This window comes from Pongo pygmaeus, chromosome 5, assembly GCF_028885625.2.
Source record: "Pongo pygmaeus isolate AG05252 chromosome 5, NHGRI_mPonPyg2-v2.0_pri, whole genome shotgun sequence".
Classification (NCBI taxonomy): domain Eukaryota; kingdom Metazoa; phylum Chordata; class Mammalia; order Primates; family Hominidae; genus Pongo; species Pongo pygmaeus.
The window spans coordinates 134,769,396-134,788,040 of record NC_072378.2 but is presented as its reverse complement, the minus strand read 5'-3'; the positions used below and the strand labels follow the sequence as shown (position 1 = coordinate 134,788,040).

General features: G+C 40.1%; 1 long non-coding RNA gene across 1 annotated transcript in view; it reads left to right on the top strand.

Moving 5' to 3' along the window:
* Positions 1–18,373, top strand: part of LOC129037983 (uncharacterized) — a 46,513-nt gene extending 28,140 nt beyond the window's left edge. The window contains exon 4 of the long non-coding RNA XR_008503035.2: positions 18,192–18,373. This is a non-coding gene — a long non-coding RNA (uncharacterized LOC129037983). The remainder of the gene's footprint in view (positions 1–18,191) is intronic.
* The last annotated feature ends 272 nt before the right edge of the window (positions 18,374–18,645 follow it).

Below are 18,645 nucleotides of genomic sequence, written 5' to 3'. Positions count from 1 at the left end.
TGGTATGAGTATGATCTCTCCTTCTCTTGGCTAATGAAAAGTTCTACATCCCATGGATGTAGAACAACCACTGGTTGTTGAAACGAATCTGAACAGATCTTTCTCTCTCTCTCTCTTAATTTTCTTTCTTTTTTAATTTTAGCAAATTCTCCCAGATCCTGAAATGTATCTTTTGATAGAAATGACTCTGGTACTTTCCCCAACTTACTTTCTATGGAGCACTTTCCTAAAACAAGATTTGTATTTAAATATTCCTCCTTCTACAAAGTATTAAACACTAGTAAGTTCTGCAACATTGACAATGGAAACCTGGCAATGTGCTCTTGTTTGACTATTAAGGAATTGCTTCCAAGTACCACAGGGCCTTGAAGACCAAAATAACACAATTACCTGGAAGGTGAACAATGGCAACTTACCAGGTGTGGTAAACACTTTTTTCCCAAGAAGATCCTTTATTCCTTCTGAATGCACATCAAGAATGAGAAAATACATAAATCACACATTTGTTAATAAGATGTGCATTGCATTTTTGTCCATGTAGGCAGCTGACTTGATTGTACACCAACTAGTTGAAAATGAAAAATTGAGTCACGGGGCCACTTAGCATCAAGTCATTTAAAAATGATTATTTCATGTTATTTTTGGTAGACTTCTCCCCTTAAACTTGTTTGTAGACATAGCTACAGTTGGAAGAAGAGAATGCTTCCTCAGAAATGTGCTACATTGATAAGTTATGCCGCAGAGAGGCAGAATCTATTTTTGACTTTTGAATTTGACTATTGTAACTGATATTTCTCACTTTCCATGTGTGTCATCATAGGTTTTTTCCCTGTAGATTTTTTAATTCTTTCTGGTTTTTCCTTGTTGTTTTCATGTCTGACCTCCTAATTCCTGAATCACCAACTTCACCACTTGTGATTGTTTTCAAACTAATGTATTTCACACATGCGTTTCGGGGATACATCCATCAGGAGAAATATGCAAGTGCCAGTACAAAGTCATCTTTCTAATTTGTTAATGCATGTCTGAAAAATACGGAGAGTGTGAGATGAGCATAAAAATAACTTGAAACAGAAGGCTGAGAAGCAAAAGGGAGAGAAAATACACATAATAAGTAGTTTGTTGATTCTTTTCCTCATAAACTAACCCACATGTCACTGCCTGCTATGGGGTTTGTCTAGTGCCTGCACTTTCACGCTTACACCAGCGGAGTTCCAGGCCACTGATTCTCAGGATTCATGCTTGTCAGTATTCATGCTTGTCATGCATGCAGCATGTTCATTTCCTGGCAACCCTTCTAAGAGATGGAATATTGTAGCCTCTTTCTAATCACGAGTTTCCTCAGAAAAATTCCTTGGATGGTGTGCAAACCACTCAAATTCAATCTTTCAACAGAGATCACTAAAATGTATGACATCTGCAATTATGATTTGTATTTGTGGTCCTTGTAATTTGTATGACTATCAAGCATCCAACATGTCAGAAAGAGTTTGCTGTGTAAACAAAGGCACCAATGAGATGTAGGCTTGGGCTGCATACAGAGCTTTGCACATGCCACTCTGCGTAGCAGAGAAGAGTAGGGTGACACAGTCTGTGTTTTTCTCAGTTCAGCTAAGCAGACATTACTAGGCACGGTGAGCTCAAGACATGGAGGGATTATAAGAATAACTGGTTTCTGAGAAGCACAGGAGATAAACTAAAAAAAAAAAAAGGTCTATTATAATAGAGCAGTAGATACAAAAATAGCTGCTGTGGTGGTATAACATGTGCGTATACATTATTAGAAAATGAGGAATTTATTATGTGGAAATAATCTGAGAAGATTTCATTACAGGGTTAATTGCTAAGCAGACTACTGTAGGAACTATACAATTTTGTTTGTTGAAGTAAAGAGAGAATGTCTTTTGAACTGTGGATGAAGAGTAAAAGCAGAAGGGTAGAAAGTAGCCAGGCATGGTGGTTTGTACCTGTAGTCCCAGCTACTTGGGAACTAAGGCGGGAGGATCGCTTGAGCCCAGGAGTTTGATTCTGCAGTGAGTTATCATTGCACCTATGCACTCCAGCCTGGAGACAGAGTCTGCAGTGCAGTCAAGTGCAGTGGTGTGGTCTTGGCTCACTGCAACCTCTGCCTCCCAGGTTCAAGCGATTCTTGTGTGTCAGCCTCCTGAGTAGCTGGGACTACAGGTGCACACCACCATGCCCGGCTAATTTTTGTATTTTTAGTAGAGACGGGGTTTCACCATGTTGGTCAGGCTGGTCTTGAACTCCTGACCTCAGGTGATCTGCTTCCCAAAGTGCTGCGATTACAGGCATGAGCCACTGCATCTGGCTGAGATCCTGTCACTTAGAGAAAAAAAAAAAGTAAAGTAGAAGGCCCTGGCAATGTAGTTTGAAATTTAAAATGCATCTATTCTACAAGTCTCCTCTAGTTAAAGGAGGTCATGTGACTTAATTCTGGCCAAAAAGTCAGAAGAATCCTGCTAGGTGTCAAAGTGAGACAACTTTGCTATTCCCATGCAGAGGCAGGTGTGGCTGGCCCTGACCCTCCTCGGCTCATTCCTGCCTGGAAGGGCATGGCAATGGGGTCTGAAGCTGCAGTGGCTCTTCCAACGTGAGGGAAAGGCCAGAGAATCCTGTAATGCTGCTCCCAACATCTGGGTTCTCTTTTTGAATGTGAGAAAAAGAACCTTTCTTACTTATAAGTCAATTTTTTTTTATTTTTGGAAGCCAACCAAATTCCTAATTGATATTCTTAGGTGGGTTTTTGGCCAGGAATAAGCTGCTTATATTATAGCTGTATTTGGTAAAAACAAATTTTAAAATAAAAAGTGCACATGATCATAGAATTACTTCATGAGAAAGCCATGCTTTGTATCTTTCAAGTGTATTCGCTTGAAGAATCACAATAAAATAATTATATATCTCCACTTCATAATTTGTGGCTAAAAGTAGATTTCCTGATCTTTCAGCCACATTTGGTCCATTAAGCTTCACTGTCTCAGACAAGCACATCTAAAACCTCTGCATGGCTACGAATTTAATGTCAGCTAGGATTTCAAAAGACAGGTACATTTACAGTGTCATTTATTTTCCTTTAGTTTCTCTTCCAACCCCATGAAGTAACCTATTTCTGCTGGCTTATTTTTTTTTCATATTTAGAAGATTATTTTATGCACTCCAAAATCTAAGCTTTTTACAGTGCCTTCTCAAATTTTATGAAATAAAGGTGGTTTACAAATTCATACTCCCTAAGCCCTTCAAGAATTGCTTTCCACCAATTCTAGTAACTATCAACACTGGGCAGGGAGAAGGAGAGCATATCTTGAAGGCTGGCAACTTTTGTGAGAGCAGACATAGACTATGAAAACCACAAGGAGGCTGGGTGCTCACGCCTGTAATCCCAGCAGTTTGGGAGGCCAAGGCAGGCGGATCACTTGAGGTCAGGAGTTCCAGACCAGCCTGGCCAACATGGTGAAACCCTGTATTTTCAGTCTCTACTAAAAATACAAAAATTAGCCAGGCATGGTGGCAGGTGGCAGGTGCCTGTAATTCCAGCTACTTGGCAGGCTGAGGTGGGAAGATGGCTTGAACCCAGGAGGCAGAGTTTGCAGTGAGCTGAGATCAAGCCACTGCACTCCAGCCTGGGCAACACAGCAAGACTCCATCTAAATAAAAAAAAAAAAAAAAGAGAGAGAGAGAGGGAAAACCACGGGGAACCATTTGAGCTAATGGATCCCATCACTTGTTGGTTCTCAAAAGATTTGGGGGCACTTTTTAAAAATAAAAAGTCTGAGATTCATCTCCAGACATTCTGACCCAATATATCAGGAATAAAGGCCAGAAATATGTATTTTTATTTTATTTATTCTTTTATTTAAGACAGGATCTTGCTCTGTCATACAGGCTGGAGAGCAGTGGTGCAATCATGGCTCACTGAAGCCTCGGCTTCCCAGGCTCAGGTGATCCTCCCACCTGAGCCTCCCAAGTTTCTGGGACCACAGGCGCACACCACCATGCCCAGCTAACTTTTTTATTTTTTATAGAGCTGGAATCTCACTATATTGCACAGGCTGGTCTTGAACTCCTACTCAGGAGGCTGAGGCAGGAGAACTGCTTGAACCTGGGAGACAGAGGTTGCAGTGGGCTCAAGTGATCCTCCTGCCTCAGCCTCCCAAAGTTCTGAGATTATAGGCATGGTCCACCATGCCCAGCAAAATACATATTTTTTAATCTTTCCAAATACTCATCCAGGTTTGAGGACCACTTACCTACTCTAGTGCTTCCCTGAATGTGCACACAGCACAGCTAAGGATCTTGTTAAAATGCAGATTCTGTTTCAGTAGACCTCAGGTTGGCCTAACAAGTTCCCAGGTGATGCCCATTCTGAGTTTCTGAAGCACACTTAGAACAACGAGGATCTAAGCTGCACCCCACCTCTATACTTTTGTGCTACAGAGAAGAAAACTGAGACTGGGAGAAGTTAAATGAGTAGTCCACATCATACAGGCATGCGGTGGCAGCATGAGGATCAGAAACCAGGTCTTTTAATTCCCAGTCCAGGCTCCTCTGTGATATTACACTGACTCCAGCAAAGAGCAGCCTGTGAGAACTGTTGGTGTTGATGAGGACTGAAGAACATGAAGCTGCTTTGGTTCACTCTTTTGTTTTATTATAGGCCCTTTGAATAGCTCATGATCTCATTTCCCACCCCTCTTCAACTTCTCTCTCCACCTCATATCTAACCAGTGGTGTGCTGGTAAATGCTTAACTACTGACTTTCTGGAGGAAAAAGAAAAAAAGATCTGATTTGTGATGTTTGCTGACCTCCATGGTATAAATATTCCTACTATGGTTAACATGAAGCTGGAAAAAGTTGCACACAAACAGCTCTCATGAAGTAGTGGAGGCCAGCTCCTGCACACCATTGCATCGACGTGTGCATTGCATTGCACACATTGCATCCTCTGCCCCAGAGCTGAAGCCACAGGTCAGGACAATAACCGGGTTGCAGCCTGACTGCAACGAGTTGGTACTTGGCTAGAAGAAATAACACTATTGCTTTTTAAGCAAGCTAACCTCTAGTGTAACTGGTAAGATATACTGATTGTGTATGTCTTAGGAATGCTAATACAAAGAAGAGAGGAAAGATAATGGAAAAAGCATCTGCTTATAAAATAACTGAAATCTTTAGAGACCAAAAACAAGCAAACGAAAATCAACAGATAAATCTCAAAGTGGACAAGTGTATAGAGAGATGCCTTTACTTAGTCAAAATACAATCAAAGAACACTGGATCAATTTGGAATTCAAGTCAACAGTATTGGCTGGTTGCTTCCTGTGTTCGGGACACTTAGCGAGGCTCTTGCACCACACATTTTCTTTCCATGGGGTCTTACTGTAATTTTTTTTCTTCTCCTAGTAGAAACTACTTCTGCCAGGAGATTCATTGGGGAAGATAAGACAAGCAGTCTCCTATGCCAGTGCAGAAGTGACTGCATTCCATTTGCCGCTGTCCACCAGGTATTAGGTTGGTACAAAGCAATTGTGGTTAATGGGGAAAACTGCAGTTACTTTTACACCAACCTAATAATTAATATTTTTAAAAGAAAAGTTTTGCTATCAAAAGAGATTCATTATAGTCAGCAAATTATACACTTCTAGAGAGAGACTACACACAGTCATGCACACTGTACTGAACGATAACTAAAGTCTATACAACAAAAAGTTTACATTGTTTAGACATGTCACACAAAGTAGTGCAAACAACACTATTACTCTTATTTGTTAAAAATGGTTATACATTGCATAGAAGTGTTATTTTCCCATGTAATTAATGAACAATGAAAGTAAAGTACAAGAAAAATAAGAACAATAAATATGGATTTTCAACATGGAGGAAATTCAGATATCATAAATATTTCCATTAAAAATGGCCTCGTTATACAAAAATTAGCCAAGTGTGGTGGCACACACCTGTAGTTCCAGCCACTTGGGGGACTGAAGTGGGAGGATCGCTTGAACGTAGGAGGTCAAGGCTGCAGTGAGCTGTATTTGTGCCACTGCATCCCAGTCTGGGTGACAAACTGAGATCCTGTCTCAAAAACAAACAAACAAAAAATGGCCTTGTGTTTCCCTTAGTTTTCTATTCTCATCTCGTCTCTCTCCCTATTAAAAATTCCTTTTACCAATAAGAAACATTCTCCTCACCCACCGCCTAAATGTTTTTACCACTCACTAACTCTCTTGGGGAAAGAGACATGTAATTCTTTCCCATTTTCTAAGTTAGTAAATGGTGCCTAGGATCAGAAACCGGGCTGCTGCAATAAGGTGGATTGTTTTTCTCTTGTTATCAATCCCTCTTGTTTACGGTGACAAGCCAAAAAGGTAGTGAAAATCCAAAGATAAATGTTGTTTGAACTACATTTAGCAAAACTAGGTTAACAGATTTAGAAGCAGATAACATTATGAAATAATCTTATAAGACATATAAGCAAAACCAAATATAAGGGCCGAGGCAGTGGCTCATGCCTGTAATCCCCGCACTTTGGGAGGCCGAGGCAGGCTGGTCACTTGAGGACAGGAGTTCAAAACTAGCCTGGCCAACATGGAGAAATCCTGTCTCTACTAAAAATACAAAAGTTAGCTGGACATGGTGGCACACGCCTGTAATCCCAGCTACTCAGGAGGCTGAGACAGGAGAATCACTTAAACCTGGGAGGCGGAGGTTGCAGTGACCCAAAATCATGCCACTGTATTCCAGCCTGGGCGAAAGAGCAAGACTCGGTCTCAAAACAAAAAACAAAAACAAACAAAAAATATGAATGAGTTCAAATATCTTCATATAGGGATAACAAGATACTAAATTGAAAATTCCTTAAAGGTTTGTCTTTAACTTACCTGGTAAGTCTTAGACCAGTGGTCCCCAACATTTTTGGCACCAGAGACCAGTTTCGTGGAAGGCAATTTTTCCACAGATGGGCTTTAGGGGGGTGGGATGTGGGGAATGATTTCAGGATGAAACTGTTCCACCTCAGATCATGAGGCATTGATTCTTGTGAGGAATGCGCAACCTAGATCCTTCACATGCACAGTTCACAATAGGGTTTGCGCTCCTTTGAGAAGCTAATGCTACCACTGATCTGATAAGAGGCGGAGCTCAGGCTGTAATGCTTGCCCACTGCTCACCTCCTGCTGTGTGGCTTGGTTTCTAACAGGACACAGACTGGTACCGGTCAGCGGCCTGGGGATTGAGAACCCCTGTCCTACATGTTTGATATGGTGCCTACAGTATGCTAGTGTAATTCAAGAGTCGATTTTAAGCAATATTTCTTGGCCACTATAGGCAAGATCCTGAGCAAGGTATTACAACTATATGTAATTCAGGAAATATAAAATAACCTATTCTCTTTTTTTTTATGTTTTGGGACAGAGTCCAACTCTGTCACCCAGGCCAGAGTGCAATGGCATGATCTCGGCTCACTGCAGCCTCCACCTCCCAGGTTCAAGCGATTCTCCTGCCTCAGGCTCTCAGGTAGCTGGATTTACAGGTGCACGCCACCATGCCTGGCTAATTTTTTGTGTTTTTAGTAAAGACGGGGTTTTGCCATGTTGGCCAGGTTGGTCTCGAACTCCTGGCCTCAAGTGATCCACCCGTCTCGGCTTCAACCTATTCTTTTTGAACACCAGAAATACGCTAAGGATTCGTTTTGAGCCATAATCTAACTTTGAATCTAAGGTAGGACGACCCAGTTGGCTTAGAATATAGCTCTAATAAAGTATTGTTCATTTATGCATCCCTGACAGTAAAAAAGTTTGTGAATATCTTGAGCACTAGAGAGATAAATGAGAATGTGAGTGTACAAAATCCAACCTCAAAATGAGAACACAGCCCTGAGCACAAGTCCTGAACAAAAGGCAGAACATCTTTTTGTCAGCCTCACACTTCCTCTAAACCCCAATTTAGGATAGGTTTGGTATGAAGATCAAAATAGAGTAACTGTATGGAGAATCTGTAAACCCAAAATAGATTAACTGTATGGAGAATCTGTAAACCCAAAACACCATAAAGGTGTAAAGTGGTATAATTATTATTACTATATGTTTTTACACACCAAAAACCACAGAGTCGGCTTCTGTACAGCTCACAGTGTGAAAAGGTGTGTTTCTTCTTCCAGAAAACATTAAAATTGGTCAATATATGACTTTTTAATCTTCTTATGGTTAATCCAAGTGAATTGTAATTTTCCTGCATGGTAAGGGTTATGTTTTCCCCTTTATTTCTGGAATCTTTTTGCTTTTCCTTTCTTCTTTTTCTCTGTCTCTGAATGTCTCTGTCTTTTTGTTTTTTAAACAAACACCCTCCTTTCCGCAGAAAGCCTAAGGGCCATTATTATTGTTGTTCAAGGGGAAAAGTGGCTCCCAAATGTCAGGCTTAATTCTCTGGCTTTCTTCATCTTCCAATCTTTGTCCCAAGATGCCTCACTGCATTGTTACTGTTCCAAAGTAAAACCAATCAGTTCTTTAAAAATCTTCTGAACACCCATAATTTCATGTATTTAGTTTACTATCAGTCACTACATGATACACTTTTAATTTGGCAAATTTAATGTGACAACTTTAATGTGATGTTCAAAACATCTTGAGCTATGCAATTTAAAATAATAATTTGGATAGGCCTTAATTTACTTTTCCCCATTTTTCTCTTAGTGTTCAACAATTTCATATCTGCCAAACCTGAGAAAATTCTTCATGAAATTTCAGAGCTTTTGAGCCTCTTTGAAGTGGCAATATCCACAGGGAACCCGATGTGCTCAGTTAACTTGCTAACTTGACCCTATATCCCTGCGTACCCAGACCTCTGTATTCGTTTCTCCCGGGCGAATCCCACCTCAGCCCCCAACTCTGAGTAGCTCGGACTACAAGCACATGCCACCATGCCTGCCTGATTTTTGTATTTTTGCAGAGACAGAGTTTTGCCATTTTGCCCAAGCTAGTCTCAAACTCCTGGGCTCAAGTGATCCAGCCTCAGCCTCCCAAAGTGCTGGGATTACAGGCATGAGCCGTTGCACCTGGCCTGTTGGCCAACTCTTAATAGCAATTCTTCTATGCTATGGTGAAATAATTAGAAAAGACTACATCCCTAGATATTTTGGGATGCATTAATCACTGTCTTTAACTAATAAATTAATTGAATGTAAAGAGTCCATTCTAAAATATGGGGGAATTTTATCCTTCAACACAGACTTTCTACAGTAGTATTCAAACAGATTTTGAAGTCTTACATTACAAATTAGAAAGTAGAAACACATTTCTAATCTGATATTAAAACATTTACAGAGGAAATAATTGAAAATGTCTTACCAGATCACTGTCAGAATTGGCAGTACTAGGCAGTCCTCCTGATTTTCATTCCGGATTATAATGATAAGAAGGTAGATATTTTTAAGAGAACTAAACAGTAAGTTAATCAGCTATAGTATTCTCACTTTTTTCCCAGAAGTTTTTTCTCATTATCTCATTTACTTTGGGGACCAATAACTTGTCCCCTTTTTGCAAACATGGGCAAAAACAATGAGTACTTTTTCATTTTGCCTCTAATGCTAAATAGCAGCTCCTTGAGGCTAGAACTACAGATCCATTCTCTCTCTAATCCCCAGTTCCTACCACAGTGACTGGTAATAACTTTCAGTAATTATGTGCATGATGCACATTTCCTTGTTAACTAAATATTTTACTTATTTCGATTGTAACCTGTAACTTTTATAGAATCCTTGCAAGGTGACCAGAAAGCTCTTTTTTTGAGGAGCATAATTCTTGTTTGTGCAATTTTTTTACTCGTGTCTTTTCCTAGTGATGATATTGTCTCTCCAGCACTCTGTCTCCTCCCCTCAACCCCTCCTTCTCCATCCCTGTTTTTGTAATCTCTTTATCCTAATTATAAGCTACTTAATATAGAAAGAAAATAATTTTAACAAAGGGAAAAGTTCCTTAAATGCATTACCTTTTTTCTGAAATTTGCAACAATGGAAGGATTCTTAGTAGAGCTAGCAAGCACCACTTAACAGTTCTTAGATGGAAAACCGAAGCCAAAGGACATCATCTGTCATGGAGAAAGACCCAATAGGGAAGAATATTCCCAAAATTCACATCATCAACAGCAGTATGAAATGAGAGTGATGCTAAGAGTCTGACATATGCCAGCATGTAAGGGCCAGTCATATTAGTGGGTGTCAGAGGTTACTTCTTCATTCATAACTAAAAAGTGGAAGATGATTCATATGTCTTTGCTATTGATGTAAACAAAACACGGTGGGTGGACAGCACTCCCTGAGAGAGATGGAGATGCTGGTGAGTGGGTCGATAAGGAAGTCATTCTGCCAGCCTCCTCCTTCTTCCCAAATGTGCACAAACTGCACCTTGTAAGGTGTCCAAGGACAATGACTTATTCCACAGCAGGTGCAAACACTCAGGATTTCAGTGAGTGTCAGCCTCAAATAGTTTAGGTGCTGAATCCAAATTCCACAATCTGTTGACCTGACATTGTCCTTTCTTCAGGTGTTTATATGGCCCTGGAAAAAGAAATAGTTCCATTACATAAAAGGAATTACAAAAATAATGCACCCAAACTCCAGAGAGTACTTACAGTCTTGCATCATTTTGCAATAGTTTCAGTTTCAGATCTGCATAGAATGTTGACCAGGGATAAGGATTAACAAATCTTAAGTATGAGTATTTTGGGTCTTTTATTTCCTTAATTTCATTGAAAATTGCTGTGTCATTGACACTTTTTAGGCATATCATTATATGTATGCTCAGAGTTCACTTCCAAGAGAGTAAAATATGACAAAGGATCATTTTAATCCAGTTGTTATCTTTTTATTTATACCCAAATTTTGTAGATCTTATATGGCAATTGATTTCTACTTTATCTGGTTGTATGATGAGGATGAGTTATTTTTTAAAAACACAACTGTTACTTATAACTTAAACCCAATTTGGGCTTCATAAGAATTGTCCTTCTTTCGGTTCATATTTATGCTAACAATTGTCACAACCATAATGGAGGAAAAAAATATTTTAAGGACAAGAATGTCACTTGAGAATAAGTGAACACCCCCTGTGACCTGGCATTTCTTGGAAGAAAGGAAGGTGGTATGACATGCCCCTCTCATTCTGAGGTGCTCTGGAAAGGGCTGTCATTCACAGTTGCCTGGGCAAGGCTGAGCAGGACACACGTTTGGTGACTCAAAACATGCAGGTAAGAGTAACTAGGGTGGAAAGATGCATGGCCACCATTTCAATTATGTTGGGCTATCAAAACTTTCTTAGGCTAAAGATTAAACATGTTTTTCACCAATTGTAATGGCGCTTATTTTTTTTTTTTTAATGAGCTATTGTTGGTGCCTGTTTCTCAGAAACATAACTTACTGTAAGAATCCACACACAGGATTAGTCACACAGTCCACCCCTCCTTTGTGCGTTTCAGATGAACAAGGGGCGTGTCTGCAGAGCATTTGCCACTGAGTCATTGCCCTCCCCACACAGTGAGCGATGAGCAGTAAGTGACCAGGAAGATGACAGAATCCCATCATTGTTTTGGTATTTAGAAACTAGTAAACAGTGAAATCTTGTTTTAGCTACAAATAAAAACAAAAATATTCCATTCCTTTCTCTTCTTGAGGGTGTGCAGCACCTCTATAGTGCAGCACACTATTGATTGACTGATTGATTTGCTTAAATTGTTTCAGTTTTGGCCATTGGGAACTTTTTCAGCTGTGTGTCTTTTTGACATATTCCCATCACTGTGGGTTTTTTTTTTTTAAATGTTTTTATTTTTTGCTATCATTTGAGTGCCTCCTTGCCTTCCGGAACTACAAGATGCTGCAGGCTCATCTTAGGTATTCCCTTCCCAGTCCTAAAATCAGCCATGTCTCCAAGTAACCATTGGAGAATGGTATTAGAAATCAAGATCGGGGCCAGGTGTGGTGGCTCACGCCTGTAATCCCAACACTTTGGGAGGCCGAGGCAGGTGGATCACCTGAGGTCAGGAGTTCGAGACCAGCCTGGTCAACATGGTGAAACCCTGTCTCTACTAGAAATACAAAAAATTAGCCGGGCGTGGTGGTGGGCGCTTGTAATCCCAGCTACTTGGGAGACTGAGGCAGGGAATTGCTTGAACCCGGGAGGCGGAGGTTGCAGTGAGCCGAGATCACACCACTGCACTCCAGCCTGGGGGACAGAGAGAGACTCCATCTCAAAAAAATAAATAAATAAAAGAAATCAAGATCTTCTTGCTACTGGAATGTTGACAGAACAGGGAAATACATACGTGTGTTCTAATAAGTATATGTACGCATATCTATAAGTATTTATATATGTAGTTATTCGTATCTATATTAAGCTAAATGTGAGTGCATAGAGTCATCCCACAACTCTAATCCTATACCACATGGATCATTCTAGCCTCTTTCCTGTCTTTGTACGTCACCTTCCACTCCAACAGTGAGACACCTGGCTCCCACCATCCACCATCCACTCATTTATTTGCTCAATACCAGTACGCATGAATAATGCCCTCAAAATCAAACTATACTCCTGAGATGCAACTTTATTGACAAGAATACAGTGCTTACATACAGTTCATTTTGCCTTTGGTCTTGTAGTCTCCTTTCATTTCTAAAGTTGTTTAGGTCAGCAACTTTCCTCCCACCCCTTTCAGGGAAATTATTTTATATATCTGTAATACACTTAGATTGTTTTGTCATAGCCTGCACTCCATTCTGGGATCCGCTAATATCCTAAGTGATTTTTCAAAAATGTGTATACATTAGGGTGCACAAAAAGCAATTTTTTGTGCTGTAACGTTCTACTCCCTGCTCAAGGACTCTGGTGTAACTCCCCACCCTGTTAAGTATGGACTCCACATAGTGACTTCCTTTCCAAAAAATACAGTATGAAAAGGGTGGGGCGGAGGGTAACTTTACAACGGAGAAAGCTGACAGACATTACCTCAGCCAGGTGATCAAGGTTAACGTCACCAGTGATGTCGTGTTGATAGCAAGTACCCTTGATGTGATGTGGTGAGGATGACACTTTACCTCTGTGATCTCTTCAAAACCCATAACCCCAGTCTAATCATGAGGAGAACACTCTAGAAATCCCAACTGAGAGATATTTTACAAAATACATGACCAAACTTGCTCAAAACTGTCACCATCATCAAAAATGAGGAAAGTCTGAGAAATTGTCACAATCTAGACGAGCTTAAGGAGACAAGATAACTCAATTTATTTATTGGTTTGTTTATTTATTTATTTACTTTTGAGATGGAGCCCCAATTTATCACCCAGGCTGGAGTGCAGTGGCACAATCTTGGCTCACTGCAACCTCTGCCTCCCAGGTTCCAATGATTCTCCCACCTCAGCCTCCTGAGTAGGTGGGATTACAGGCACGCAGCACAATGCTAGCGAATTTTTGTATTTTTAGTAGAGAAGGGGTTTCGCTATGTTGACCAGGCTGGTCTCAAGCTCCTGACGTCAAGTGATCTGCCTGCCTCAGCCTCCCAAAGTGCTGGGATTACAGGCATGAGCCACCACACCCAGCCAGATAACTCAATTTAATGTGATATCCTGGATAGGCTCCTGGAACAGAAAAGAGACGTGAGGTAAAAACTATGGGTATCTGGCCAGGCGTGGTGGCTCACACCTGTAATCCCAGCACTTTGGGAGGCCGAGGTGGGCAGGTCAACTGAGGTCAGGAGTTTGAGCCCAGCCTAGCCAACATGGTGAAACCCCATTTCTACTAAAAATACAAAAATTAGCGTGGCATGGTGGTGGGCACCTGTAATCCCAGGTATTTGGGAGGCTGAGGCAGGAGAATCGCTTGAACCCGGGAGGCGGAGGTTGCAATGAGCCGAGATCACACCATTGCACTCCAGCCTGGGCGACAGAGTGAGACTCCATCTCAAAAACAAAACAAAACAAACACAAAAAACTATGGGTATCTGAATACAGTATGGACTTTAGTTAATAATGTATTAATATTGGCTCATTGGTTTTGACAAATGTATCATACTCATGTTAACAATAGGAGAAACTGGGTGTGGGTGCATTATACTTATCTTACTTTTCTGTAAACCTAAAAGTATTATAAAGTTAAAAGTTTATTTTAAAAAATAAAGCAGAAAAAAATAGAGCTGATGCCTTAAGGAGAATGGCATTTGCAAATCTGAGGAAAAAAGAGACTTAGGGATTTTGCTTCATTTGAGTTATAAAACATATTTTTCCTACTAAGTAATCTTCTAGGGTTTTTGATTTTTTTTTAAATTTAAAACTGGGGCACTGCCTATGAATCTAGCAAGTAGAAATGACCCAGAGGAGCTCATCTCTAAAGATGCATTTAGATTTTTCTTGCATCAAGAATGAGCTGATGACCCCAAAACCTTATTTTAAATGTTAATGAGCATCTATTTAACTGAAAATTGCTATATTCTGAAATACAGTCTGGGTCTCATATTGAGTAATTGGGATATACGCTCGTATCTATTTTTCTTTCGAATTATTCCTTTAAAACACATCAGACTATGTTATTGGAAGAGAAAAACTGGATTACTCAACCCGATTGTGTCCTCAAAACCTACACAGAAGGGTTTTTGTTTTTATTGTGCTAAAGTATGTATAACATAAAATTTGCTATTTTAATCATTTTAAGTGCACAATTCAGTGGCATTAAGTACATTCACAATGTTGTATAACCATCATCACTATTTTCAAAACTTTCTATCAGAACAGAAACTCTATCCAGGATATTCACATTTTGTATAGCCAGTGGTGGACACTGAAGCTGTTTCCACCTTTTGAATATCCTACACAATAAGTTTTCTAAGTGTGTTTTCTTAAAAAGGGAAAAAAAAAAAAAAGGCTGAGAGCAGTGCCTCATGCCTATGATCCCTGCACTTTGGGAGGCTGAGGCAGGCCGATCACTTGAGCCCAGTAGTTTCAGACCTGCCTGGGCAATATAGTGAGACTCTTTTCTCTACAGAAAAATAATAATAATAATTAATTAACCAAGCATGGTATGTCTATAGTTCCAGCTACTCAGGAAGCTGAAGTGGGAAGATTACTTGAGCCCAGGAGGCAGAGGTTGCAGTGAACCAAAGTCACGCCACTGTACTCCAGCCTGGGAAACAGAGTGAAAATGTTGAACTTCCCTGGAATGCAAAACTTGGCTTAATTGTTGTTAGCATCAGTGCCTACCATTTGATGTCAAATGGTAAGTAAATATGCTGGAAATGAATCCATAAATTTGTGGCTCTAGAGGCCTCAGACCAAAGTCATAGCTGAACAGGTAACAAATCTTTCAGACTCTTGCTTCTATTGTTTGTTCATTTATGCTTATTTTTGTTTTTGCGCAACACTTTTAAATGTTATGCCCTCATATTCTCTTTTCTTTATCCCTGTTGTAGTGTCTCTACTATTGTTAATAAACCCTGATAATTCAAGTGATTTATGTTGACTATTAACTAGTATACCAATTACTGTCATTGTTTATAAAAATCAAGTTCTGCTACTGGCACAATTAACCAGGCTCTATATATGATAGGAACATGAGCTGGAGGAGTTGCAATTGCTGGAATTTGCTTGGGGAATTTGCCTGCCCCAAATGAAGCTCCTCTTTTCCCTTAACCTAGCTTCTCAAGATTCTCTCCCTTAGTTGACGATATTACTAGTTACCTAATCATCCAAGAAAGACCTCAGAGAATTACTCTTGACTCCTTCCTCCTTCTTGCTCCCTATTATAAATCCCACATAGTTTGCCTTGTGTAAATATTTTTCAAATTACCCACCCCCCATTCCCTTTCCTGCTTCCACAGATGTGATGGAATCCCTCGACGTTCTTTGCAATATTTCCTGTAGATTTAGACAAGAAGGACCCTGCCCCTGGGTGTGGGGCTATAGAGGGAATGGCATTTCACAGACACTTGCACACACACACACACACACACACAAAAATAGTTGAAGAACACATGGTTCCTCTGTCATTCAGGACCTGATGCTTAGCATTGGAAGATTCAACTCAATCCCAAACATCCACTCTCATGACTAACAGTATTCAAACCCCAGGGAAACACATCTCCATTTCTCTTCTCCACATCTCTTCCCTTAACAATTCTCCAAACAGGCTGGGCACGGTGGCTCACGCCTGTAATCCCAGCACTTTGGGAGGCCGAGGCAGGCGGATTACGAGGTCAAGAGATGGAGACCATCCTGGCCAACATGGTAAAACCCCGTCTCTACTAAAAACACAAAAATTAGCTGGGCGTAGTGGCGCGTGCTTGTAGTCCCAGCTACTCAGGAGGCTGAGGCAGGAGAATCGCTTGAACCGGGGAGGCGGATGTTGCAGTGAGCCGAGATCGCGCCACCGCACTTCGGCCTGGTGACAGAGCGAGCCTCTGTTTCAAAAAAAAAGCAAGGAAAGAAAAGAAAACCATTCTCCAAACAAAAGGCAACTATCTGAAAGCTATTAAAGTTGTAGGTTGGGTCATTACCTACAGAAGAGAAAAACACTGCTTCCTTCACATTGCAGAGGAATTTCAGCAGGCAGGTGTTTCAGGAACTGGAAAGACAAACTAATGAACTTGCTGTTATAGATTAGATGGTGTTCTCCCCAAATATTTATGTTGAAGCCCTAACCCTCGGTACCTCAGCATGTGACCATATTTGGAGAAAGGGTCTTTAAAGATGTAGTTAAGTTAAAATGAGATCATTCAGGCAGGCCCTAGTCTAATAAGACTGATTTTTTATAAGACGTTCGGACACAGACACACATAGAGGGAAGACCATATGAAGACACAAGGAAAAGACAGACACCTGCAAGCCAAAAAGAGAGGCTTCAGAAGAAACCAACTCTGACAACACTTTGATCTTGCCACCCAGTCATTTTGTTATGGCAGGCTTAGGAAACTAATACACTTGCCAAATTCTTCCTCTCAGAGAGCATAACAAAATATTGGTTCCCAATTGTGCCAGTTTCCTGTTTCTCTTTGTATTCTAATTTATGGTTCCTAGTAGCACCTCCACATTCTGGCCCTGGTCTTGTACCTGAAAAAGCTTCACCCCGGCCCTCGTCTGGCCGTGCCTTTCCTCACAGGCCTAGTAGTACAGAGGGCTAAGGTATGCCTACCTGAAGCCCATCTCTCTTCCCACTCTAGATTTCCCTGCACAGGTAGTCCTGGGCCCATTACCAGGAACTGTACGGGTCTTGTCCCTGAATCCTTTCTCCTCGCGATTGATAATGCCACCACTCTGCACACCACTAAGTCTGAGAGATGGCCCAGAGCAGCTGTTTGTGTGTGATATGGTCAGAGCTTGAACATGCGGACTGGGGTATCCATATGCAAGTATGCAAGACCCCACAAGACATGGGGTGGAGATGAAGGTGGCAAGAGAAGGGGGCATGAAAAGTGGGAGTGAGAGCTGGGGGCTGGAGGACAGATTTACTTACACTTTTTTACTTATTCCTTCTGACATGGTTCTCTGAGAAGACCAAGAGTTCTAAATTTGAACGTGACTTTCCAGATCAACAACGTATATGCACAAGATTAGGGAATAGAAAATGTTTGATGTTATTGTTTGTTAATATGATTTACAGCTTTTAAATATTTAGACACATGTTGTATGGGTCTTCACATATTGCTTCAGGTCCCACAAATATTAAGAGCAGGCTTGGTGGTTCTAGAGGAACTCTTGAATTACAGCAGTATTTTCTATAGTTGCACATGGAGAATGGGGAACATTCTGCAATACTAAACAATTCATACTACTCTTATATTTGTATCTATATAGGTCTAGACATAATATGTGAAGCATGATACCAATTTTAGTATCAGCAATAGGTGAATATTAAAATTAAAATTGCAAATAGTTGTGTTTTGTAAGCATCATAAAGGCTTTTTAAAAATTCAACAAAAATTTTAGCTAGTTGAAATAATTTTGATTTAAATTCTTGCTAGATATTAATTATAATTTGTATTTTACTTTTAATTTTAATTATTTTAAATATTTCAGATGAAAAATATATTTTAGAAGCACATAAAATTTTATTTTCCTTACTGTGATTTGTATTTTTTGATAAAAATACATTATATTTTGTACACATTGATTATAATTACACTTTCTGTTTTATTCCTATAGAAAAAGAAAAAAAAAACGGCATTATGATAGAAACAGAAAATGTAACAGTGGAGTGCAGAAAATACAAAAAAAAGGGAAAAAATAAATAGAAAATCTTCAAAGAGGCAATCTGCTTAAATATTCAAGAACTGGAAACAGTAAAAGTGAACAGGTTTTTATTGAGCATGTCAATAAAATGTTTGAATAAGACTTTACAAGTGCTTTATTTCATGAGGTTTTTATTATTGATCAAAGCAATGAAAATGAATGGGAAAGTCATTCTCATCAAATCTACAGCTTGGGAGAAGGTCTGATGAAATCCCTGGAAGCTCACGTTTTTTATAAATGAGGAGTTAATTACCAGTGTGAACAATGAGAACCTCTGTGGTTCTTCCTGATGCTTGGATCCTCCCAGAGCTCTGTCTCCAGTCTCCTTCTCCACAGCCTGGCCTACGCCACGCAAGTGGGCTAACTG